Source organism: Chaetura pelagica, unplaced genomic scaffold, assembly GCF_000747805.2.
Source record: "Chaetura pelagica isolate M959 unplaced genomic scaffold, ChaPel_1.0 scaffold477, whole genome shotgun sequence".
In the NCBI taxonomy this organism is placed as follows: domain Eukaryota; kingdom Metazoa; phylum Chordata; class Aves; order Apodiformes; family Apodidae; genus Chaetura; species Chaetura pelagica.
In genome coordinates this window covers 251,593-277,277 of record NW_009953956.1, presented here as the reverse complement: position 1 = coordinate 277,277, position 25,685 = coordinate 251,593, and positions in this window count along the sequence as shown.

Here is a 25,685-nt window from a genome sequence, read left to right as displayed (position 1 = left end):
AGGTGGGCAATTTGCCCTCTATTTCAGGCCCAGGTATGGCTGAAGGCATGCAGCTGAGAAACTGTGTGTGTGCACTGTGCTGTTTGTCAGGCAGGTCATTCCCAGACAGGTGAGCTGGGTAGGAAGCCAATCTGGATGTGACAAACCCAAGCTCACTTAAGCGTGTTGTCATTAACACTGCTCTGTGGTGGATTGCTCTTCCAGAGTGACCCTGGCTTACAGAAAGTGAACACAGAGGAGGTCTGGGATTCTTAGTGCTGCTTTAGGCTTCCTTCCTAAAACTGCAGAAAATATTTACTACATTTCAGTCCAGAGAAATGAAAATTAGATACACAATTAAGGAAAATGCTGCCCATGGGGTTTCCTGCAGCCCTGATAGCTGGATTTCTTTCCTGCTACATTCTCTACACATAGAATGCAGAAATTTTACAAAGGATCTACAGATTCAGAAGCTCTAGTGGGGACTTCTAGCTCTTTGAATTACTTTATTAGCTTTCCTCTAGTTGTACCATATGCTAAATAATGCTGTTAAATTTGGCTTTGATTTTTATTGTTTTACAGTCTTGTAACATTCATAATCTTGGCTAATCCTAAGAATGTTTGTTTGGGAGCATTATTCATTATTTAAGCCAAAATATTGAAAAATGTCTGTCGGTTCTGGGGCCTTGTTTTTTTGAGTTTCATTTAAACTTTCTGGACTTCTTGCAGTGGTGCAAAGGATCCCACTGCCATTGCTGAGGGTATAAACTTCAGAGGAGTATGTCTGGCCTGGAAAGTGGAGGAGCCCTTTATGCTGTACTGAGTACCAGGCTGCCTGATGGATCTCTTCTGTAGGAGATTTGAAGTGACCTCTGGTGATTGCTAGATCCTGGGCTGGACTTCAATGAAAAAAAAAAATCTCCAGCAGTGTTAGCCTGGCTGTACTCCTCCCTGAGAAATGATGTTTGCTTTTTCTCAACTTTTCAGCAATGTCTGTAGGACACAACATTCAACAAAACTTCCTGCCTGAACTCTTGTATTCTAGTTGTGAACTCCTGAAAACTGCGTTTAGTCCCTGAACTGCTGCTTTTCAGTATTGAGAAAACTCTGTTTCAGTATTGAAGCAAATAGATTTTCCAATGTTTGTTTTCTTCACGTGTTTCCCAGTGGTACCTGAGGGCTGACAGTTGCACCAACACCAAGCAGCAACCAGCTCCTGCCCTGCCCAGCTTGCCACCTAAGTGGACAAGACACAGGGAGGGTGGAGAGCGGGGTGTGACACAGCAAATGGCAGCCTGGCTCCATGGCTGCACGTGTGTTTTGTGAGGTGGTGGGGCTGGACTGCCCAGGAAGTGGGAAAAGAGAGCAGAGGACAAATGGGAGAAGCAGGAGCGAGCTGAGTCAGGAAGGGATTATAGTAGAAACCCATAAGAGCCCCTGTTACTGTAACTGGTTGCCCAGAGAAGCTGTGGCTGCCCCATCCCTACAAGTGTTCAAGGGCAGGTTGGATGGAACTTGGAGCAGCTTGGTCTAGTGGGAGGTGTCCCTGCCTATGGCAGGGAGGTGGGAGCTGGATGATCTTCTAAGTCACTTCCAACCCTGGTGTTAATTCTTGGCCAAAGAGGTTGCAATGTGATTTCCTTCTTGCAGGACATACACTGTGCGGCCATGGTTGTGAGATGGATACCCAGTATTATCAGTGAATACACCTGGGTAACAGAAGTTTCCTCTAACAACAGCAGCTTGACTACCAAACACCAGCTTTGTGAAACAAAGTGCGTTTACATCCCATCATAAGCTCCAAGTGTGGCAGTAATCCTGGACACTAAATATGGTGACTTTCATACAGCACTTGCAGAAAAGGGACATCTACTGCAAAATTTGTTATATGTAGCCAAGCCTTCCTGTGCTGGTTATGAATATTTATGGCATGAATGCAGAGTGGAAGGTGGCATCTTCCTTGATCGGTTGGAGCTATATGCTATGACTACATTATTTAGACTGCTTTTTTAGAAGGGGTTACAATTTTTATTGCCTGTTGCAAAGCAGATAGATACAGTAGATCTTCCCAAAGATCAAAGTGTGTCTCTAGGGCAGCCAATAAATTAGTGGAGATTATAAACGAGTGTGTAGTCATTGATGTCTTGAGAGCTTGGCTCAAGAGATCAGAGAGTATTCTTTCCCCCTTCATAAGTCTCTTTCTAGAATAGTTTACTTTTTTTACACTTAAAAGCAATATCCATGGACTTCGTAAGAACAAGTATTTCAGTAGGACATGCTCTGATCACATCACTCCCTGTTGTACGTGGTCTTATTATGGACTGATGCTTCCCTGTAATACAGAGTCATGGAAACCTGCCAGGGATGTGTGTTTGGGGAATCGTATCGCTTAACTAATTTCATTGTATTTTATAGCAAGTACAGCCTCTGTAGGAACTTCTTTGGCAGAATGGGAGCTCTCTGACACTCTGTTACGAGGTGCAATGAGTGTACAAAGCGAAATAAAAGCAAATTAGAGAACACTTCACTATCCTGAAAGAGGAGATTATAGCTGTGGTGGGGAAAAGTAAATATAAACCAAATCACGCTATGCCAAAAATTGCAAATAAAAACCCCAAGAATAAACATCCATTTCATGAAGGGATTTGAAGTTAACTTTTAATATCCAAGCTGGGAGAGAAGTCAGAATAGTGTCTTTGTGCAGAAGAGGAAACAGAGCTCTCATTTACTACAACAAATCTGGATTCTGTATATTGTAAGAACAAGCTCAATCTGAAACATTTAAAAAACTTTAAAAAAAAAGTTTGTGTATCCCATGAAAGAGAAAGGGAAAAAGAGATAATCCCATATCTGAGCTTTCTGGACCACTCAGCTTTAGAGAAATGCTCTGCATAGAAATTATCCCTGTGGAAATAACTGAGCAGGATTTTAAGACAGTTATCTGGTAGTGTCAGTGGAAATAACAGCTTTAGGTTTTCAGGGGTGGCTTTGATTCACTCATCCTAGAGCCCTATTACAAGATGTTCCTGCTGCCATCCCAGGGGATGCTCTGGTCTGGTTGTTCTGAGAAGTTTAACCAAGGTGAGAGTTTCCCAGCAGAGGGGAAGACTTGCAGTGCAGCATGAAGTACAACAAGTAGATCAGTTGATGGTGGTTTTCTACCTGTTTGTCTGTTCCAGCAGTATGCTGGATGCCTTGGACAACACTGCAATTCTTTATTTGACTGCCCTTGGGCAGCTGAGTCAGTTTTTGTTAGTTATGCTACCTTTTTCTTCAGGCCTTCTCTGAACCTTGAACCAAGCTCCCCTGAGTTCAATAAAACAGATTCCTTTTGCCTTTGCAATGACAAGAAGGTCAGCTCCACTAGTTTTATTTCTTGTTTAAATGAGGACTGGCCATCATGAAAATACTGCGCAAGCTGTCGGGTAGAGCAAACGCAGTTTTGATAGGTTGAGTAGCATGAATATTTTGAGCGGACAGTTGTATCATCTGATCTTCTAGGTTTGTCTGCCTGGTGGGGCCAGGTACTGTACTTGGGTTGCAAACATGTATGGGCATAGAGAGATGATGTTTTGTATGGAGAGGAGCATTTCATGACTGGCCACGGAAGCCTGTGTGATTGCAGGGCAAGATGTCACCAGCTCTCAGTGCAGTTTCCAAGTGTAGGTTCTTTTTGCTAACTTAATCCATGCCAATGACTCAAAGGAAGCCAAAGATGTCACAAAGATGCCATAAAGCCTAATTTGATTGAAAGGTACTAGATGAAATGCCATGCCAGAAGCAGCTTGTTGCCAAGAACAGTTTTGCTAATATGAGATGTGACATTGTGGTGCACTGCTGAAATCCTCCACTCCTCACTGGGGGGACTTGATGTGCCTTTGCCTTTTATCTCCTCTTGCTGTGACTGGTAGGACTAACCAGGACTGGCAGTTAGCACCAGCAGAGCAGTGTATTTTGTTCTGTAGATCAGCATGTTTTGAATTGGCTCCAAGTCACAAATTCCTTTAACTGAAACAATACTACAAGTTGTAGATGTCCTCTGGCCACCCTAGCATCATGGGGAAATTGGGCATGAAAGTTTACAAAACAACTCTCTGTCTTTGAAGATGTTAACATTTTAATGATGAAGTCCCAGATGATACCTGTCACAGTGGTAAACTGCATACAGTAAATTGGTAGCTGTAGATCCAACTGTGTAGGATTTGTTTGCCATGTTTGTGCTGTTACCCAACTTAAATGAGTGACATACCACAAAGTGACACGTACCATGCTGTCCAGAGTGCATCGCTTGTGCAACATAGTTCCTCAGGGCTTAGCACTCAGAGTTTCATTTTGGTGAGCATCTTAAGCTCTAACATCTGCTCAGAACTGTAGCAAAAATGATGTTATTAGTTTTTACAGAAGGAAATTCCTACTCCCCCTGTGAATTCCTCTGGAACTTGTTTTCCCTCTCTGGTTGCAGAGGATTTAATGAGTGACAAAACACCATGTCAAGAGCCAGTCTGATTATTGATGCTTTCTCATATGGAGAGGAGTGGGTTATTTGGGGAATTTCTTTGCTTGAAATGTAGATCCTGTTTTCTAAGGTGATTCCTGGAGGGATAAAATTTTTGTCAGCATAGTGATGTGCTTTTCCACCTACCCTTATAAAATACTGATACCGTTTTTTGAGAACGACCATGATGCTTTCTTAAATGTCAGTTGGTACCAGCTTTGATGACATCTTATGCTGCTTTCTGTGCTACTTAAACTCTAAATGCTTAACTTTCCTTTCAGTCTTCGTTCAAATGTCTTATTCACCCACTTTTGTTCTTGCACAGTGTAGCTGTTTGCTTTATTGTTAAGATCCATCTGAGGACAAGCTAGGTTGAATGGCCAATGCCATGTAAACATGTGTGACTAGTCTGTCTGATATGTTGCTGTTTGGGCTTCCATAATCTGGGCTGAAAGATACTGTCTGAAGGGGTGTGAAACTGGCAAGAAGCAGCTTGCTTTGGATCAGAAGAATCATCTTGGAAGACTATCAGTTGGTAAACTGAGTTTTGAAGCAGTCCTTAAAAGATGTTTAATTGTTGGAGTTTTTTTAGGGGGTGACATGATGAGTCAACCTTTCATTCAGAGTTGAGAGCTGTGGGTACATTTAAATAGCTTAATTACCCCTTTCATGTTTTTGCACAGGAGAAAAAAATACACTATAATTTTTAAGCTTTTAAAATACGGAGAAAAAAGTCTCTTCCTGTCCACTGTAGTGGAAATGTGTGGGAATACTACCTGTATTATCTGGCATGACATGTTTGCTCCCTGTCACTGGATTGCTACTCTGGTTTTTTGTTCTTTCTGGGTGAGAAAACATCTACATGAAACACAGATTGCACATGAATGTTTGCCTTGTGAAAGCAGGTGAATGGACTCAGTAAACAAACATTTGGTCTCAATTGTTGATGCTAAATGTTTCTGCTCTGGTATAGTAACGTGCTGTGAAGAATTATGGGAAATTCAGGGATGTTTGAGGCAACCATGGAAGAATCCTTTTCCTTTGGGGAATGTGGTATTGACCAAGTTTCTCCTGATACCTGAGGGAAGCAATTGAGTTCGGGGCGGTGGGGGGGAGGAATAAGAACAAGAAGCTGGGTGGTCAGAGCAAGAAATACTACTTAGTGCAGGGTTTTGCTCCTTTGGTAGATACTGTGTCCTGGGCTGCAGCCTGGTTTGGCAAGACAGAGCAGGCACCCTGGGCTGACGCCACCGTCACCTCCACCCCCTGGCCTCTCCTGGCTGATGGGCCATGAGCTGATTCCTATTGATCGGGATGCTGCTGACACCCGCTCCCAGCTCCCACTCCCATCTCCATGACAACCAAGAGCCCGAATCCTTGTCCACATACTTTAGGAACCTCATTAAATCAGGCAGCAGGACAGCAGCTGTGGTCTCAATGTGTTACACTGACAGCCGGGGACTCATTTTATGATGCTCAGGTGATTTTTTTGGCCCTCTCTAGGCCAAACTGTTGAAAATGTGGGGAGAGTGGGACAGATGGTAGAATAAATAAATACTGCCAATATGTTTAATGTGCACACATCTTCTGAAAGGTGCAAAGCAACCGCGCTCAGTTTTATCAACTCTGGTAATTTTGAACAAAGCATAAATGAATAAAGAGTACAGCTGAGGTGTTTTTTTAAACATTATTTAAGTAGCTGATTTTAAGAGAAAATTGTTTTACTTAAGGATTTTAGTAGATCTCTTAAAATGTTGCACAGGTATAAGTAATTAAAGTTATCTTATCTTGATATATAAGCATTTAAATTCAGTAAAGCAGGACCCAGATAGGTAATTTTCACCATGGCCTTCCATCAGGCTCTGCCAGAGGAAACACCAAGAGAATAATATCTGCCTTTATTTCTTAGGCAGAGGAGTTTCTTATGTAGCCAGAGAATGAAAGACTCCAGCCATGCTCCCAGCTTTGGCTTTGACCTAGCTCTCTGGTACACTCCTCTGAACTGGGGTTTGGAATTATTAGTGTAAATGGGACTTTATACCATGGGTCTCAGCTAAAGATAGATCTAGCCCAAAGCCACTCTAAAATCATGTACAGTACATTTTATCCGATAATGATTGCAATTATTTCATGTTCTTCATCGTTCTCCTATTTTAACTTAGGGTGTTAGAAAACAGTAAATTTCAAATGTAATTGCACACTTCGTGTCCTAGTATTTTGCATAATTTTAGGTTGTTTTGGGCTTTCACAATATTGCCTAAATAAAGTGGAAAAATAGTGGTGTAGACTTCTCATTTTCCTTTTTAGTATAAACAAAATTGAATACGTTGATGATTATTTCCCTTGTGAAAGGTGGTCACCAGGAGTATTTTCATGGATCTGATCATTTCCAAAGGACCAAAGAAAACAAGGACAACATTGAACTATGTAGAGTAAGAATGTTACAAACCCCAAGATCTCAAACCTGGTGTCTCAACAAGAGCTGAAAAATAGCAATACTGTCATCCAGGTGCTTTGGTTTACCCTGAAAAGAAATGACAGATGCCTCAGACTCTAAATTATAATTTATAGATACTAAACAAAGCACCTCAATTAACCAGTAGTAAAGCAATTATTAATATTGGCTGGAATCCATTGTGCCCAAGGTCTCAGGCTGCACTCCAGTCCCATCAGCTGCCCAGGACTGTCTGCCCTGGTAGGCACCTAAATTCATTCTACGTCATGTGAAATTGCTCTGGGCCCTCATCCGTACAGCTATGACTAGGTTGTCTGTTATGTATTCAGATTTTTTGGTAGTTGGTGGTGGTGTCAGATAAAACAGGCACTTATTGTAGGACACATGGACCAAAATGCAAGGCTTTCCTCCTGCCCAGCTGGTGTAAGGAGTTCAGTCAGAGTGGGATCTTGTCTCCAGCTCCTCTCCGGCTGTCTCATGAGCTGTGTATGCCCACCTGGGGTGTTGGGAAGAAATATAGGAGTCGTCTCAATGTGATCATCTCCTGGAGAGAGCATTTTCTTGTGAGGTTGATTCAATTGTCCTCAGTGCCTAGAACACAGGGCCACATTCTTTTGTGCCCTAGACTAGAATGCAAAAGCAGAGCCCCACTGCTGCTAATCTGGTTGATGAAGAGATGAAGACCTTTTCCTATTGCTTTCCTATAGCATCAATCAAAGAGGAAGATACATCTTATTGTGAAAATTAAACCCACTGAGGGGTTAGTAAATCTATAAAAAACACTTCTTGCTCAAAACATCCTTCATTTGCAAATAGTAAATAGGAGTACTGGTCTGACCATTCTAGAAGACAGGACTCTGCCAGAGATGGACCTGTGATCTCATCTCAAGTATGACCATTCTTATGTTAAACTTTCATGGACTGGATTGCTGTCTAGAGGCACTTATGTTGTATGTAGCTGTTGGGAAGAAGGCAATGTATACATTAGACAGATTGGATTGCTCTCTGTGATTCCTCATATTTTCCATTAATTGCATTAAAGATTAAGCAGTGATGTGAAACAGAATCATAGAACTATTCAGGTTGGAGAAGACCCTTGGGATCACCAAGTCCAACCATCACCCCTGCTCTATGAAGTTCTCCCCTAAACCCTATCCACCAACACCACATAAGAATGACCCTTCACATCCAGGGATGGTGACTCAACCACCTCCCTGGGCAGCCTATTCCAGTGTTTGACCACTCTTTCTGTGAAAAATTGTTCCTAATGTGCAGTCTAAACCTCCCCTGTTGCAGCTTGAAGCCCTTCCCTCTTGTTCTGTTGCTAATTACCTGTGAGAAGAGACCAGCACCAGCCTCCCTACAATGACCTTTCAGGTAGTTGTAGAGACTGATGAGGTCTCCTCTTAGCCTCCTCTTCCTCAAACTAAACATTCCCAGCTCCTTCAAGTGTTCTTCATCAGATTTATTTTCTAGGCCCTTCACCAGCTTTGTTGCCCTCCTCTCTTTGCTCCAGCACCTCCAGATCTCTCTTGAGCTGAGGTGCCCACACAACACAACACTCCAGGTGTGGCCTCACCAGTGCTGAGTACAGGGGGACAATCACCTCTCTACTTCTGCTGGTCACACTATTTCTAAGACAAGCCAGGATGCCATTGGCTTTCTTGGCCACCTGGGCACACTGCTGGCTCATTTTCAGCCTCTTGTTGATTAGAACCCCCAGGTCCTTTTCTGCCAGACACTTTCCAGCCACACTTCCCCAAGCCTGGAGCATTGCCTGGGGTTGTTGTGGCCCTGTGTGTGTGTGTGTGCTGAACCTGTGCGCCCCTGCTCACTGTCCCTCAGTGCAAGAATCTGAAATCTCAGTCAACAATTGAGATAGGTGCATCAGAGGGACTCTCAGGATATCCCCCTTAGGATAATATTTTCAGACTTCTCCAGCCGTTTTAGAACTGTGATCTGTACTATGCATGGAAAATCGGACCCCTTTTTGTCAGGTTTAGTTCCTCATCCATTATCTTCTTTTGTTGTACTTGGAAGTAAAAATAAATGCATAGTTCACGATCAATGGCACTTGTTATGCTCTCCATTGAAAAAGAGAAATGTTACAAATACCTTTTTTGAATGTGTGAGTGACTGAAAAGAATCTAAACTTAATGACCAAATCTGGTTGCCTTTCCCCTGCAGTAAACTCCAGGGGATCTGCTTAAGTAACTCACGTGCCCAGAATGGGACTTTTACAGTGGGTGTTGTACCTGAGAGAGCCGAAGGACTGACTGACTGGCATCCTCTGTGACTCCTGCACAAGAGAGACAGAATACCACTGTGTATCAGATAATATGTGATCATAAACTGCAAGTAACTACAGGATAATAATGGCTTTTCTTTGCCAGCACAACCTGTAAGAGCTCAGGGAAGGTACTGGGGCATTTCTGTAGCCAAAGTGCTGACAGCATGGCCAATAAACAGTCTCTCTTGGGCCAGGGTTTGCTTTTCCAAGCAGAGCACAAAATATTCCTGACACATGCTTGTCAGGTCTACTCACCTCCACTTTAGGGACAATTTGTAACTGTAGAGGTGTTGACCATGGAAAAATACATTAGAATCTTGACTTTGGTAGGGTAGAATTACACTCTGAGTCACAAAGAAAAGTATTTTAATTGTTAGTCTGTGCAATGAATAACCAAAATAATATCATGTAAGAGAAGGAAAAATATTATTTATAATGGCAAGTCATTAGTAACTGATATGATTACAATAGTGACAGAGGCTGTCTATTCCATAAGTAACTTGTAGTGATGTTTAATAACTGATAATACTGTTTTTCCTTTCCTAGATTCAATTTATGGGTGCTTGCTTAGCATATAAATATTTTTATTGTGATATTAAAATGAATTAATGGATTCTGAAAAAACATGTGTTAATTTAAAATGACTCTTAGTAAAACCAATTAAACAGCAAGTATTTGTTTTACTCTGTGTCAGTAGTTTTAAATTGGCTTTTTCAATTGAGAAGCAAAATTTAACACAGTGGATGCACCAGTGTTTCTAATTAAGCAGTTCACATAGAAAAAAAAAATAATAAGCACACTTTGAAATGAGAACAGGTGAAATTCAATTCACTGTGCATTTTAGTTTGTGTTGTGCCCAAAGATAGTGCCCGAATCTCATCAATTTCAGTGAAAAGTTATCAACTTCAACCAAGTTATACAATTTCTGTAGGCACTCCAGGACTTTGCTGAAGACTTGACTAAAGCCCATGAGAGGCACCAATCCTGTGGGAGTGAGCAGAGTTATATTAGCACAGGAGAAAATAATCTGTCATAGTAATCCTGAATTTCTTGTCCCAAATCCTGTAGCAAATCCCATTTAATGATGTGCTATTAAAGCAGTTATCCACGTTGATGAGACTGATAGGTTTCAATCTCCATGGAGTCAGCTGAAGACATGACAGAATCCACAGCCCATGTATTTGAGAAGAATTACCTTAAATTTCTCAGTTGTCAGAGAGGCCAAATTTGCACTGTAGAGGAAACCTACCATCAGATAATGGGTGTGCAGGTGGGAAGAGCCATCTTCTCAAATTCTTCTTGAAGCACACGAATTTGTACATACTGAAGACACAAACCTCACTTAATCTCAAGTAGAAATGACCGTTTTTCCAGTAACAAATTAATTATTCATTTTTAAAAAAGTCTCTCCCAAAATGTTCCAGAAGGCCAACCCAGACATTATCTACAAATGAGTATTCATTCCTAGCTACAAAACAGCAGTGGCCTTCTTCTCCTCCCATGCTAACTGATTGCTGTAAGCCACACAAGAAGGCTGGTTCCTGCCTGCCATGACACCCAGAATACCCCAACAACTACCTGGAAAGTATTTTAAGGTGAAACTCCATAAAACTTTGGAAATAGGAGTGGATAGGGTCTGAGGAAAGACTGTGCTGGGAAGGTCTCCATCAGCTGTGGAATATGCTGGTTAGAGCATCTGCTCCCCTGAGATCAGGGTCATGCTGCCAGGACTTTGTCTTGGAGATGGTGCCTGCGAGGGATGTGGTGTTGTGTGTAGAAAGGGATTAAAAGCAGATTTGGGTTAAACTTATTCTTTCCAGAGCTTGTGTGAGTGGGAAGATGACTTATGTTTGGCTCTCTCCTGGCCTAAGGCTGTTGTGCCCATCCTGTGGGAAAGGGGTCAGCCACTTGGCAAAGTCCCTTTGTGAGCCAGCAGAGAGTATCAGAGAGACTCTTAAAACCCGGTTAGTAGCATCACTTGGACTTTTATAGGAGGTGACTGTGTTCTTCAGTGACTGTACAGTTTTACAGGTTCATTTTCAAGCACTAGCAGACTTTAAAAATTAATCTCCTTTAAATGAAATGTTCATTTTAAAATTATGTTTAATGAGGTCTAATGCATCCTGAGATGCTGGCAGGAGAAGGTTTGATCTGCAGCTGATCCTGACAAAGGACGGTGGGAAGGTAATTAACAAAGACAATCAAACTTCCATTAGTATTAATAGAGTCTGCAAGTTAAAATGTTTTGATGCAAACAACTGTTATTGATGTTTCAAAACACCATTCTTTTCTATCAGCACATCTTTTACAGAGGCTCTATTGTGTGGGTTTCTACTTGACACCACATGTAATAGATTCCTTGGAAATAGAGTTTAACCATTAAACATGAGGATGTATGTCATTATTTTCTTCAGCTAAATGCCTGAAGGTGAAGCTGAGTGAATTTAATGCATTAAGAAAGGTAATTATCAGATAATCTTGATTGCCAAGGTTCTTCCTGCTCCAACAAAAACTGTTGGTGGCATAATCTGTGTACACAATCATCTCATTTTTCTTTTATGACTTTGTAGGTTTGACAGTGTTGTACAGCAACATTTCTATCTTATTTTTATACTTCTCATATTTCTTCTGTATTTCTCATCTGTTTCCTTGCTCCTCCCCATAAATTACCCATCTTTTACCAACTTTTTTTCTTTAAGTAGTCATTACCTAGTCAAATGGATTGCTGTGCATTAAGGGCTAGAGGGGAAAAATTGGCAAATTTTCCAGTAACAGATTTTTTTTTCTCCTTTTCCGAAAGCTGAGGTGTAAGTTTGTCACAGCTTTCACAAATCTTCTTTCTCAGCAGTCATGCATCAAAGGCATAGAACTGCAAATGAATTATTTTGATTATTGCTGCCCTGGGAAGATCTCCAGGGATAAGAGGTGGCAGGCTTAGCTACTGTCCCTTCCTGCTGGGCCAAATCCTGTTCCCAGGAAAGCAAGGCATTAGGAATTTTGCCATGGGTTTCTGTGGGACTAAGGTTTAGCATGTAGAGCATAAACCTTTTTCTTGGAGAAAAAAAAATAATAAAAAAGTTCAGGGTCAGGTTCCTGTGGGCTCATGGTTGTTGGCTCCCCAGATTTGGTGGAATTTAATGGAATCTCAGAATCATAGAATTGTCAGAGCTGGAAGGGACCTCTAGAGATCATCCAGTCCAAGCCCCCTGCTAAAGCAGGATCCCCTGGCACGCATTACTCAGGGCTACATCCAGGGGGATCTTGAATATCTCCAGAGAAGGGGACTCCACAGCCTCCCTGGGCAGCCTGTCCCAGGGCTCTGTCACCCTCATGATAAACAAGTTTTTTCTCTTATTCCAATGGCACTTCCCACGTTCCAGATTGTGCCCGTTGCCCCTTGTCCTGTCCCTGGACACTACTGAGCAGAGTCTGGCTCCATCCTCCCTGCACCCACCCTTGGATACTTGTAGGCATCAAGAAGGTCCCCCCTCAGCCCTCTCCACTCCAGACTGAACAGTCTCAGGTCTCTCAGCCTTTCCTCAGCAGGGAGATGCTCCAATCTCCCAACCATCTTTGCTACCTCCCCTGGACTCTCTCCAGCAGTTCCCTGTCTCGAAATGGGGAGCCCACAAGGGGACCCAGTTGTCCAGATGTGGCCTCACCAGGGCAGAGCAGAGGGGCAGATGGCCTCCCTCAACCTCTTGGCCACAAGGGCACATTGCTGGATGATGGATAATTTGCTAGCTACCAGGACTCCCAGATCCTTCTCCTTGGAACTGCTTTCTGGCAGGTCCACCCCCAACCTATATTGGTGCATGGGCTACTTCTTCCCCAGGTACAGGACCCTACACTTGTCCCTCATATTTTCTTCAGGATTTCTTTGACAGATTTTGTGAGCTATACTACAAGGCATGTAGAATTTTTTCATTTCACGGTTTCCACCATGAGTTTCTCAACTGGAAGGGGAGAAGGTTGGGGCAGGAGGAGTTTCTGGGGCTGGAAGTCTCTCTCCATATGCTTGCCTCCTTCATTTTTGGCCCAGCAGAGATTACCTCACTCATGCTTGGCAGCTTCCTCAGGCCTTTAGGTAGTCTCAGCCTCAGACTCCCTCTCCTGGGTACTAAGTGACAGCCTCTTTATTGTAGACCCTCATTTTCAGTCTCTTTGAGCCCATCACTCCAATACGTTGTTACAAATTCCTCTCCAGCAGATGGAGGTGGACTTTTTAAAAACAAGAAAATAAGGTCTTGTAAGAAAAGCTTGAGGTTTACTAAATTAGCTGAAGCAGAGGGTCCATCTCAGGATGGATGTCTTCTGGCACTAAGCTGCTGTGGGGTTGGCCAGCTTCCAGAGCAGAGCACTTGACTTTAATTTTCTTTAGTCCTATATAAGTCTACCTTCAGCTTCTTCTGACCTTATTGGTGTTTCTGGTTTGAAATCCCTCTGTCTCCTTGAGGGTGGGGAGATGGACTGATCTCTTGTTATCCCTGAATACTTACTGTTATCACAATGTCCCTGCAGACCAAGTGTTAGAGTAGGGCAAACCTTCCTGTGGAGTCAGAAAGATTTCCTCAGACATGACTTTTCCCTCTGCCATCTCCAAACAAAAGGGATGTTCCCTCTCCTTTTTCCCACTAACCCAATTCCTCTGCAAGGAGCTGAGTTTTCCCCAGGCTTCTCACAGGTGTCGAACCAATCCCTTCTTTCTGTGTGACTTGATGAGGCTCAGAGCTGGAAATTCCCAAGGGGGATTATATCTTTAGTCACAAAAAAATCCATGGAAAGTATCAAGTGACCAATAAGCATTGGTGTATTTATACAGCAGCAACAGTGGACATGTCAGATAGCGTGAAGGCAAAGTTCTTGCCAAACAGGGCATATAAAGTAGTCTCTTATTTTAATTAAAGTAATTATTCATGGTACTCCAGATGTTTCTGAAAAGGAAAGAAGAAAACCCTCTGCCTGACAATGAATAGCAACATAAATTGTCTGAGTTCTCTGTGTCAGAGGGGCAGAACAGATCTGCTAATCAATATATCTCTCTGGTTTTATAAAATAATGGTAATAGCTATTGCTGTCAATACTCCTATGGAAAATAATTTAATAGGAGATTAGTGTCCTTCTATGACTTTTTTAAAAAGCCCCATTCATTCGAATTATATCCTTCTGCAAGCTGTCTGAAAAAAATAGCTCTGAAAAGGACTCCCTGCTGTAGTAAATTCTATGGGCCTTTAGAGGAAATTCCATAGAGCTGTATTACATTTCTGTAGATTTAATTCCTGGTGCTTTCTCTGGGAGTCCTTTTGGAAAGGACACATGTGAGAGATCTAATGCTCTGCTTGTAAGTGCTTTAGTATTCAGTAGTTTTCATCCTTCTTTTTTTTTTTGGGCTACTGAAAAATTTTCCACCAGAACATGTGAGCTCTTGTGTATTGAATTTAAGCTCAGGCACTGTAGACTTAACATCTTTATGCAGGAGTTAGAAGCTGGCAGAGTCCAGTGGATCTGTGGACAAACACGTTGGTAACCGCTGCTTTATTTCTTTCCTTTGCATTGGCCAGGGAATAGAAAATGTACCCCCCTCTCTCTGTGTTTGTAAGCAGCTGAAAACAGCTGCCTCCACATTTAGACTTGTAGCATATTAGTGCAATCATCATAACATGTTAGTGCAGTCATCACTGTTGTCATTTATTAATTTACACAGATTCACATTTTCTTTTCCAAAGTGAAGATCAGGCTGGAATTATCCCCTCAAGTAGGAAAACAGGAGGAGTTTCAAACCATACGTAAACTCACTGCTACAGTGCCAGTTTTCAGAGAAGCAGCATTAGGGAGGTGGAGGGGATACTCAAGGAAGAAAATATCCCCAGGCTGCTGGGAAACTCCAAACATGCCAGAGGGGGCAGCTCATAAAAGAATCTGTGCCCACTGCACTGAAATGCAGCGTGTGATCGAATGTGTGTGTGTTCAGTGTTGGGTTCTCACTGACACTCATTACAATATGAGAACCAGTGGACTTTATTTTTTTTTTTTAAGAGGCCAGCATTTTGCACCCATTCTGGTGTTGAAGAGAGCAGAAGAGCCTGTATAATATTGCACATAATTAGATTTTTCTGAGCTTTAGACAGTGAGTGCTTGCTGCTGTAGCCCTCTCTGTGAATAAACAAGACTAAACTTTCTGCAAGTGTTCTTCCTGGCTCTGAGAGATCATACGGATGCAGGAGCAGAAGTTTTAAATGATCCTGATGCAAAACAATTCTTGAGGCAGGATAGACTTTTTTTGTGTGTATGTGTGTAGGAACTTTGCAAGTCCTCATGAATCAGTGCATTTGGAATCTTATGGAACAGGTTCAAAACTGTCAAAAAGGTCTATTCAATATTGAATATCCTTGCACTGTGCATAGCAGAGAGGAAAATCCAGTGTCTGCCAAAAGGATGTAAAAAGGACTGAAATCAGTTCTTTCAACTCCAAAAGGTTTTGTTTTGTTTATTTTTTCTGAAGTATAAAGAAATAAACACAAAAGCTGCGGTTGACAGTGTCTCTTTGACAGCACTTTTGTAGCCATTTAAGCAAAACAATGCAAAGCAGCTTTCTGGAGGGTGCTGGCAGAACATACTGTAGCTTTCAAACTTTGCACAGACTGCTGAGAAATGAAATGTTTGACTGAGAAACTGATGTGGGTTTGGCAACATTGCTTAATTGATAGTGTAAAAAGGAAGAGGATTCTGCTTCCACCATCTGCAACAGTAACGGGAACCAGCTCTTTGTCTAATAGCATCTGTGGCCTTTCTCCCACCTCTGCCTCACCAAAATAGATTAATTGCAAGGCAACAGTCCAGCACATGTACCTGGAAGGATCAAAGAGTGTGAATTTCCTTTCAGGATTAATTACTAATATGAAACTCCTCTTTGGTCTTTCTGTGTTCTGGTTGGAAGAAAGATTGGTTAGAAATGGAGTTAGAGGCAGGGGCTGGTGGGACAGACTGCTGAGGTCTCTGCTGGGCTCTAATGGGCCTCCCAGGGTTGCAGGTTGGGGTATACCCCACTTGAGGGGTATGAGGTTCTTTAATGTCAGACTTCTAAGGTTGCTTGTGCATTTGGTGATGTGCTTGGGATTTCCTGCTCTTTACAAATCAAAAATACTTTTGCAATTTGTTTGTGGCTCTCATGCCAATCCTTGCTCCTCGTTGGACCTGATGGCAGAGCTGCTGGAGAGGTGAACAGGTGAGCCCTGGCTGAGCACTGCAGGGCAAGTACACCTACCACATTAATTTTATGTGTGGTGTTTCACCTAGTTGTAGAGTGCCTATACCACACCCTGCCAGCCAGAGCTCAGGTGTGTGTATTTAAACTTACACTCTTCCTCTTAACCTGAAATCTACCTGCATATGTTTGGGTCCTATTTTTTTATACATTTATTCCCTGAGATCAGTGTTTGCTTGGAGCTTTTGACAAAATGCTCTGTCCTCCCACTCTGAGTAAGAGTATTTTCTCATCCTTGAGCAAACACAAGAGTTGCCTTGATGGATCAGAACATGGCCTATTTATTCTAGTGTCCTATCTCTGGCAATGGCCAATGCAGGGAAAATGCAAGAAATATCAGCATGGCCAGTTAATGGATAAGCCAGACCAATTCAAAACACTTCTTCCCAGTACTCATAAATCATGAGCTAAATTAAGCCCTATGACAGAAAGTTTTAAATCTCTTATTAAAAAGAATAAATAAAATCTCACCACCACCAAACAAACCCACCAAACCTGACATTTATTTTCAGGTGAGAAACAGTGATCTCTTGTGGAATTCCATTACATCCCCTGGCTCCTTCCTTGTTTTCCTTTTTAATATGGAAAGGGGCCAATCTAGCCCTGATGTTGCACAATTTAAGCAAAGACTAAGTTTCCCAATCAAATTGCTTGAGAATCTGTACAACCAGATTTAGGAATAGATCACTTAGTTGTCACATTTGGATTTAAAAGAATTTCACACAAAGCCTCTATTAAGCACAAAGATTTTATCACACCAGCATTTTAGTTTCCATAATGGTTAAGAAACTATCGGATAGTTCCTACTATTGTATAAATACCATCTGTGAAAATAATTTCATGTGATGGGAGTGCTTGTGACTATGAAGAAGTTACACCACAATTTGTCAGCTTAGTCCTCCTCTGTGTCCATCCATCTGAATTCCATTCCCAGTCTGCCTTCAGGCATGTTACATACAATTAATAAATCATCCTTAACAACTCCAGCTTTTTCCATATATGTAATTTTGGCTGAATTATTTTCAAAAAGGGGGGCAGTACTATTGTACTAACTGGAAATGTTTGTGTATTATGCTTGATATGCAAAGCCAGTATTTCTCATCTCTCCTTTATTTAGTAGCATATATCATGCTGCTCAGACAAAGCTGTAATCCTAATAAATCTGCACCCAGAAGTAAGGATGTCTTGGTCTAGTAAGCCAGTGAGGTGATGGTGGACAATTAATAAACAGGAGAAAATCAGTGAAATGTATTGAAAATTTATTCTCATGAACTTTTCAACCAGCTCTGATTTGGACCCCTGAGAACAAAGCTTGTCCTCCTTGATTTTGAGTGTTGCCTCCCAGCACTTTCCTGGCTTTTTTTTTTCCCTGGCTTTCTCCCACCACTGCCCTCTCTTGGGCTGCAGTCCAGTGTCAGTTTCTTCCATTTTAAGAGTCAGACCTACTCAAACAAGGACCACACTAAATGCTGGTGAGGTGCCTGTGCCTTGAGTCCATCAGCAATGCTGGGAACATTGCTTCTCTTTGGGAACATGGCTGTGGAAGGGGTGAATCCCAACAAGAGCTGTGCCACAGCTGGGGTGAGGACAGCAAAATGTGATGTGCACTTCTCCAGCGCAAACTCCAGCCTGAAGGCAGCATCATCTGGTACTTCTCTTGCAGCTGACCTTCTCTTGTCTATCAGCTGACACTAGAGTTACATGGAAATTGCAGATGAGCAGCATGCGGCCCCTTCCCAGTACAGCAAAACTTTTGCTGGGCCCACCATTGAGTTCTCCATGGAAAACACAGGAGTCTGCTGGACCTCAGCTAGTGAACACACACCAAAGCCATAAAACCATTTCCCTTCAGGAACATCAGCTTTCTTGTCAACAACAGTGATGAAGTGACATTACTTTATCCATAGCTCTTCAACATTTAGTCCTTGAATGCTAACAAATACCTCTCAATTTTTACACATACTAGCTAGAATTGAGATTTTTTTTCTAAAATGATGAAGCTGCAGTTGTAACTTGCAAACATCTATACCTTTACAAATCTGGGGACCCTGTTTGCTGATTCTGTTTTAATTTTTTTGTAAATCCTGAGTAAGCAAATAGATTTTCTTGAAATGGTGTAACCCAGAGAGAGGCACTTAAATGTACTGGCCTCAGAGGAGATGACCCCTACTCTTGTGACTTGTAATTAAGAGCCTCTCATTGATATTGCCAAGAGTGACTGTTCATTCTGGCTGTCACTTGTTTTTCCTCCCCTGGTTAACAAGAAAACAGTAGTTTTCTTGCAGGTTTTACCTAGAAAAATCACAGCAACCTGTTGTGACTGGTATAGATCTGTAAGAGAAATTATAGCAGTGTTTTGATATGTAGAGCTAGGGGTAATACTTCTGTCATTGATACCCAGTGCTGACAGCAGTGATAACTGCACCAGGAGAGGAGTTAGATAAAGCAATCTGTAATAAATACATTTGGTCTGGTTTGTAAATTGCTTCAGCATTCTTGGAAGCCTTTTGTCTTCCTCACTGGCCTTCAGAAGTTTGGTGGTTTCCCTCTGCTTCTCAAGGATTTGTGTCTCTTCCCCAGTGAGCAATTTGAGTTGCAGGTTCTGAAGTCTGAGTTTAGGTTTTTGTAATTGTAATGTTAGGTCTTTATTTTTGCTTCCCAGAAAGCCATAAAATGTTTTGGGAGTGACTTGATAAGCAGTAATGCTGAAGAAAAGGTTGCAGAGGAAGCACAGTATGATTCAACTGAAAGCTTTCAGAAAAATGTAAATGTTGATATCATTTTAATAAAACACAGGTTAAAATTTTGAAAAAAAATCTCACATAGCACTAGATTATTCTTTTTGTTTTACCAGACTTAGTGCTTACAAAAGTCTGCTACAGTCACTGCTCCTGTGTTGCACCTACATATTAGTCCCTACCTTTTCTGTACAGTATTTGAAACCAGGCACCACCTTTCTTACCATGTCTTTTTAATGAGAGAGACCCCTCTGATACAGATAAGAATAGTTCACCACATTTTATGTTGTCTCTTTTTTTCTTGGAACCAAAAAATGGTGCTTGGGGTTGAGGGATGTTTCTGAAGAAGTTGGTTGTCAGCTTGTGCTACCCAACAGTTCATGAGCTGCAGGTCATAGAAATCATAAAATCATAGCACAGTTTGTGTTGGAAGGGACCTTGAAGACCATCCAGTTCCAACCCCCTGCATGGGCAGGGACACCTCCCACCACACCAGGTTGCTCCAAGCCCCATCCCACCTGCCCTTCAACACTGCCAGGGATGGGGCAGCCACAGCTTCCCTGGGCAGCCTGGGCCAAGGGAGGTCTCACCACCCTCACAGCAAAGAATTTATTCCCAGTGTCCAGCCTAAATCTCTCATCTTCCCATTTTAATACATTACTCCTTGTCCTCTCAATTATAAATGAGGCAGCAGAAGCAGCCCCAGCAGGGTCTGAGCCAAACCCCGCTGTGCTGTGTGAAGCTGCTTGGCTCTGTGTGGAGACGTGGCAGCAATACTGCTCACCTCCTCTCAAGTTGTGCTGCAGGAGAGCCGGGAAGCTTCCCATGGGTCACCCCTCATTTCTTGATGCCAGTGCTGTCAGCAAAAGATGGTGGCCAAGCACTTCCCCGATCCTTGCTGTGCTCCTCCGTGCCTGGTGCCCTCCTACAGCCAGTGAGGACCCTGCTCCCCAGGACACCCCGTGGCTCCAGCCAGGCTTCCTTCCCTTCCCTTGGCTTTGCTGCTGCTTAGATATGTGTTATACTTCACACTTGGCTAAACCTCCCCTGGATATGAGCATGTTGCAGTGCATTTTCAAACTCCTCATGTGGCATGCCTTGCAGTTAGCTCATTCTTTCTGCTGGATAGAACCTCAATACATTAAAAAAAGGATTAGTATGTGCAAGCACAAAAAAAATCAGAATACTGTAGAGCACTTAATTGGCCAACTGCCGTCAACCATTTCAGCACTTGCATCTTCCTAGCTACTTGTACCGTATTGTTAGAGCAGAATAAATCATTTGACACAACTAGGTTTTAGAAAAATATGTGAAAACCATTCAGGCAAAAAATCAGTTGAAATGTATGAAATTTTCCATCTGAGTGCTCTCTGCTAAGAGAAAATCTTTTAGTGAGCTGCAATATTTAATCTTGTTTCAAAATAAATGGTTTACTATATAAAATCACTCAGAGGGTGACTTTTAAAATGCAATGTAATTTTATTTTGGTTTTTAAGGTTTGTACCAAGAAATGCTGGAATGTGGTAAATAAGATCTAAACAAACTTGGGCGTGTAAATAATCCTGCTGCAGTTGGGTTGTATAAAGCACATGCACAGGTTTAGATCCAGGAAACACTTAAACCACAGAGCTTTTACACACATCGTGGCTGTACAATACCTAACCTAGGTGAGATGTTTTTCCTCATTTATACTGTTAGAAATGCTGGATTTGCACTAGCTCAGAGGAAACTGAGCAAATATATGATGGAGTTGAGATGTGAGTCCAGGTTCCCATCCTCTGCCGAGGTGTTGCGTGGTGCACACTGATGCTTGGGACCTCTGGCCCTTGGTTAGTTGGCATGTCAAACCTGAAGTAATGTCCAGTATAGAGCATTTGGCTAATTAACTGATTACAACTCTAGGGGTTTTGCAGCACATACATGCATGTACCCAGTCATGGTTCATTGAATTCCTAATCCAGAAAGCTGCTGAGAACAGTAGACATTTCTCTGACCTGTGCAATCTTGTGCTCTGAAGTTTCATAGATCATAGATCTACAGGAAAACAGTACTGGACCTGACTTTGATACATGACTGATGCAATCAAACAGCAAATGGCTCTACATGCATCCTCTTATTTGTTAGCTGTCGTATGGAGATTAAATTGGGCATTAAATTAAAGAGATAGTAAATTGTGACCTGAGGTGTAGTAGAGTCATATAAGCACTTAAATATAAACCCCATTGTTTATTAGGAATAAAAGTGGAAACTCACGTTGCTTTGTGTGTAGAATTCAGTTTATTCTCCTTTTTATAATTTTTCAAATTAAAAATAGCTTCTTGCTGTGAATGGTCTGTGTTCACTGTCTCAAAAACAGAGCAAAGTGAAGAGTTTTAGAATCCAGAAAGCTTTCCCATGACCCTCCAGCTCCTTCTGCAACATTCTCCTCTGCCCACAGGTAGTGATCAGGGAACTTCCTTGGAAAATCCTCTATGCACAGCTGGGCATCTCGAGTTTTCTAGAGTTTTATGGATCTTAGAAACTGAATTTGACTCCTTCTTTCTGAATGTACAGGGATGTGTTTATTTTCTTTGGCTTCAGAAAAACTGAATTTGACTCCTTCTTTCTGAATGTAGAGGGATGTGTTTATTTTCTTTGGCTTAAGAATTTATTTGGTTGGGGTTTTTTGTTTGTTTGTTTGTTTTTACCATTGCTTTGGTGACTCAAAGATCAAATATACTTTTTGGTTCTTCAAGAGAAGGGTTCCAACCTATAGGGCAGGTGCTGGTGAGTGGGGGGTAAGTGATGGGAAGCAGATACACACACACTGGGAATTGGGAGCTGCAGCATCTTATGGGGGGGTGCTGCAGATCACAGACCCCTATTTCCCACTGGATTTGAGCCTGACATGGAACTGGAACCCTGGTCTCCCATAGCAGCAAGACATTACCAAGCAGCTAATTGGCAGCATCTTGTTTCTTTGAGAAACCCCATTTCCTGCATGCACCCTAGATGAGGCAGGTCTTCTGTCCATGAGGCTTATTTTTCCTCAGTGAATGTACACACAGGATGGAACCAGAAGCAGGAAAAGGAGGACTGAGCAATGGAAAGCCTGTGCCTACGTGAATGTTGTCACTGAAGATCCAACCCACTATGTTTTTCTGTTCTTTGAGGCTGCAAATAGTATTGATGTGAAATGTGGCATAAAGTTAAATGATCAAAACACATAGAGGATTTTAATCTTTTAAATATTGTCAGGCAGAGAGCTGGACAACCTTGGATGAGTTTGATGGCTTGTTTGAGTCAACAGGCTGAAGCAGTATCTAATCTGGAATAGACCTTGAAGGTTTCTGGCTCCCTGTCCAGTGCTCAGCTCATTAGACCATGCTTCCTCAACACTTCAGATAAGCAGTTCTACAGTTCACTCATCTAAAATCCTTTTGTTCCCATTCTTCCATTTCTTATTTATAAGGATGTTAAATTTAGCATTTGCCTTAAATTAAATCATGGAAGTCTGTGATATACTTTCCACTTCAGCAAATATTATGAAATAAGCTATGTCATATAAACAATGGAAACAAAGAACAAAGTCAGGCATATTCTAGATCTTGAGCAGTTAACCTTTGCAACCAAATGCAATTGTGTTAATAGAAAAATAAGTGATGAAATTAGATTATTAAAAAACATACCCAAAGAGGGCCATTGTATAAGAGCTGATATGTAAGACCTCCATGAGATTTGGGTGGTGAGACCCTGGCCCAGGTTGCCCAGACAAGCTGTGGCTGCCCCATCCCTGGAAGTGTTGAAGGGCAGGTTGGATGGGGCTTGGAGCAACCTGGTCTGGTGGGAGGTGTCCCTGCCCATGCAGGGGGGTTGGAACTAGATGATCTTTGATGTCCCTTCCACCCCAAGCCATTCCATGAGTCTATTATTCTATGACCTACAGAGAAGATGATACCATGCCTCTCACAGCAAAATCCTTCCACAAATGGGCATGAGCTATGAACATGAATTGCTGTCATTACTATTCAATTAGGAAAATTAGGCTGCAAATTATTAATAAATCTGGAAGTTGTATGGACTTTTGAAGAGCAAAGGTGGTGATCCCAGGAGATGGTAGAAGGTTCTCAGAGTCAGGTGGTGGGATCTCCAGGACAGCTCCTGGCCACCAGAGCCTTACAGAGGGCTCCAACATGAGAACCTGGCTTTAGCTGCCATGAGATTATTGAAGATTTTGATAATTTATGTCAGCTACTGAGCCAGATCCTGGGCTAATCTGTACTTTGCACAAATCCACCAGCTTGCTGCGTTGGAAATTAGAGCAAAATTGGATCAATGTATGCAGAATTAACATGGCAGTGGATGACCTGTACTTGTTCACTTCTGTTGATCATGTTTTCACTGACTCTGAATTTCCATCCATAAAGTGGTTCCATCCACCAATTAATTGCAATTGTACACTGTGTGTATTGTCTCTCTCTCTATAGGTTCCCACAGACTTTGCTAAAGGTATTTTTTTCTTTCCATCTGAAGCCTGAGTTGCATGCTGTTTTCTTAGAGGTTTTGAGGTTAAATGCTCCAATATTTCTGTTGCTATTTCTGGGCTTGGAATAAAGTTTTTCCCTGCTATTTCCTCACTGACCTTTTTAAAAATTGAAATGACTTTGGGCTCCCTGTTATGTTTGCAAAAGCCTTCTGCATTTCTCCCCACTGTAGTGGCATATTATAAATATTTCCTTTGATGTGTGTCTTTACTCCACTCCCTCCCACCCTCCTTTTCCAGAGTGGCACACTGTTCTCTTTCTTTTTCTTCCACACCACGGCTGCTTGTCAGCAGCCCAAAGCTAGGGGGTGGGTCCCTTTAGCATGGAAATAAAGCAACACTTTTTCCAGTAAGTAGCTCAGGCTGGCATTATATGCCAGAAACTCTCATCTACACAATGATGAGTTCAAGTTCTGCCTTGTGCAAAGGGGTTTTTCTTTGACAGTAGGAAAAGTGATCGGTCCGCAATTAGTCTTCTCCTTCCCCAATCTTTTGTAACTCTGCCTTTGCTACTTTCTCATCTCCCAGGACCAAACCCAAAGGTAACTTTTAGGAATCCATTTAATGTGGCTGTCTTCCCATTATCCAGCTTTGCATAAAATTAGCCTGGCTTCCAGCTGACAGCAAATGATGTGGCATTAGAGCAATATTTGGAAAGATGTGCCTAGAGTTCACTATTCTGGTCAGATGAGCAGGGAACATGCTTTTGCATTTTAATTTGAAATTCAGTGAATATTTTGAATGCCACAGCATGTCTATAACATTATTAAAAGATCCTGTGCACTCAGGCATGTAATGATTGACATTGGCTGTAACTTGATGCAATGTTGCACTGTTTTAATTCTTTTTGGGGCAGTGTTATCTTTGATCACTTCATATTCACTGGAAAAATCCCACAATTGCAATCCCACATTATGTTTCAGTGAGGATGCCAAGTTCTCTATGGTACGTAGCTATTCAGGGCACTTTGTCCACCCTCAGGCTGCTCATTAAAGTGATGGCAGTTTCTGTTTTAATGAATAAGGTAGAGTGCAAATTCCCAACTTCATTCATAGACCTTGAATGGTAAAAAGGAGCGGGTTCTTTTTTCCGTTCCCAACCTCTTTGTTTTCTTGGAAATTGTGTAAATGTGTTCATAACCACGGCCACAACTCCATGTGCATGCAAAAACCAACCGAGTTACAAGTTTTTAACTTGTGTCCAGGATTTATATTATTAAAACTTCATTCAGTCACCAACATCCCCCATCCTGGATTTCATTTCTAGACACAGTTACGTGTCCATAAAGCGAGAGGTAAGAATAGGAAGATGTTGGACAAGAAAGACTTAGTTCCCTCTTTGAATTCTCTGTTATTCCCTCACTAATTGTCAGTGCTGTGCCAGAAAGCCTTTCCATAGAAAAATAACATTCCTCTCTTGCAGTGAGTGCCATTTAAAAGGCTGTGCTTGCCCACAGTTACACAGCAGGAGCATGAAAGCTGCTGCACATTTCCTCTTGGGTTAAAATATAGCACTTTAAGGTAAAGCATGAACTAAGTGCATGGCTGAAGTGCTGCACAAGTGTGAACAGTCGGTGTCAGGGACGGAGGCAGAGATCCCCCATCAGTCCTGCTCCTGCCATTATCCATGTGCCATTCAAAGCTAACGGCCTGGATGCCTTCTTTTGACCACTGTTATTCGTCACTTTGCTGTGAAAAACTCTTTTTTCCTGCCCATTACCCAAAGTTTGGGAGTAGCTGTGGCTGCCAAGTGGAGGTTTTTTGAAGGCGATACTGAGTTGCTCCTCCAAACTGGGCTAAGAAGCACGTGTCTTTTCTATGGAGCTCACGTTTATTTCCATCCCCCCCTGCAAGCCAGAGGCAGAGGCTTTTGGGGGCCCCCACAGCAGCCCTGGCTGGTAACAGCAGCCAGCTGGGGGGTGCATTGGTGTAGAGGTTTGCAG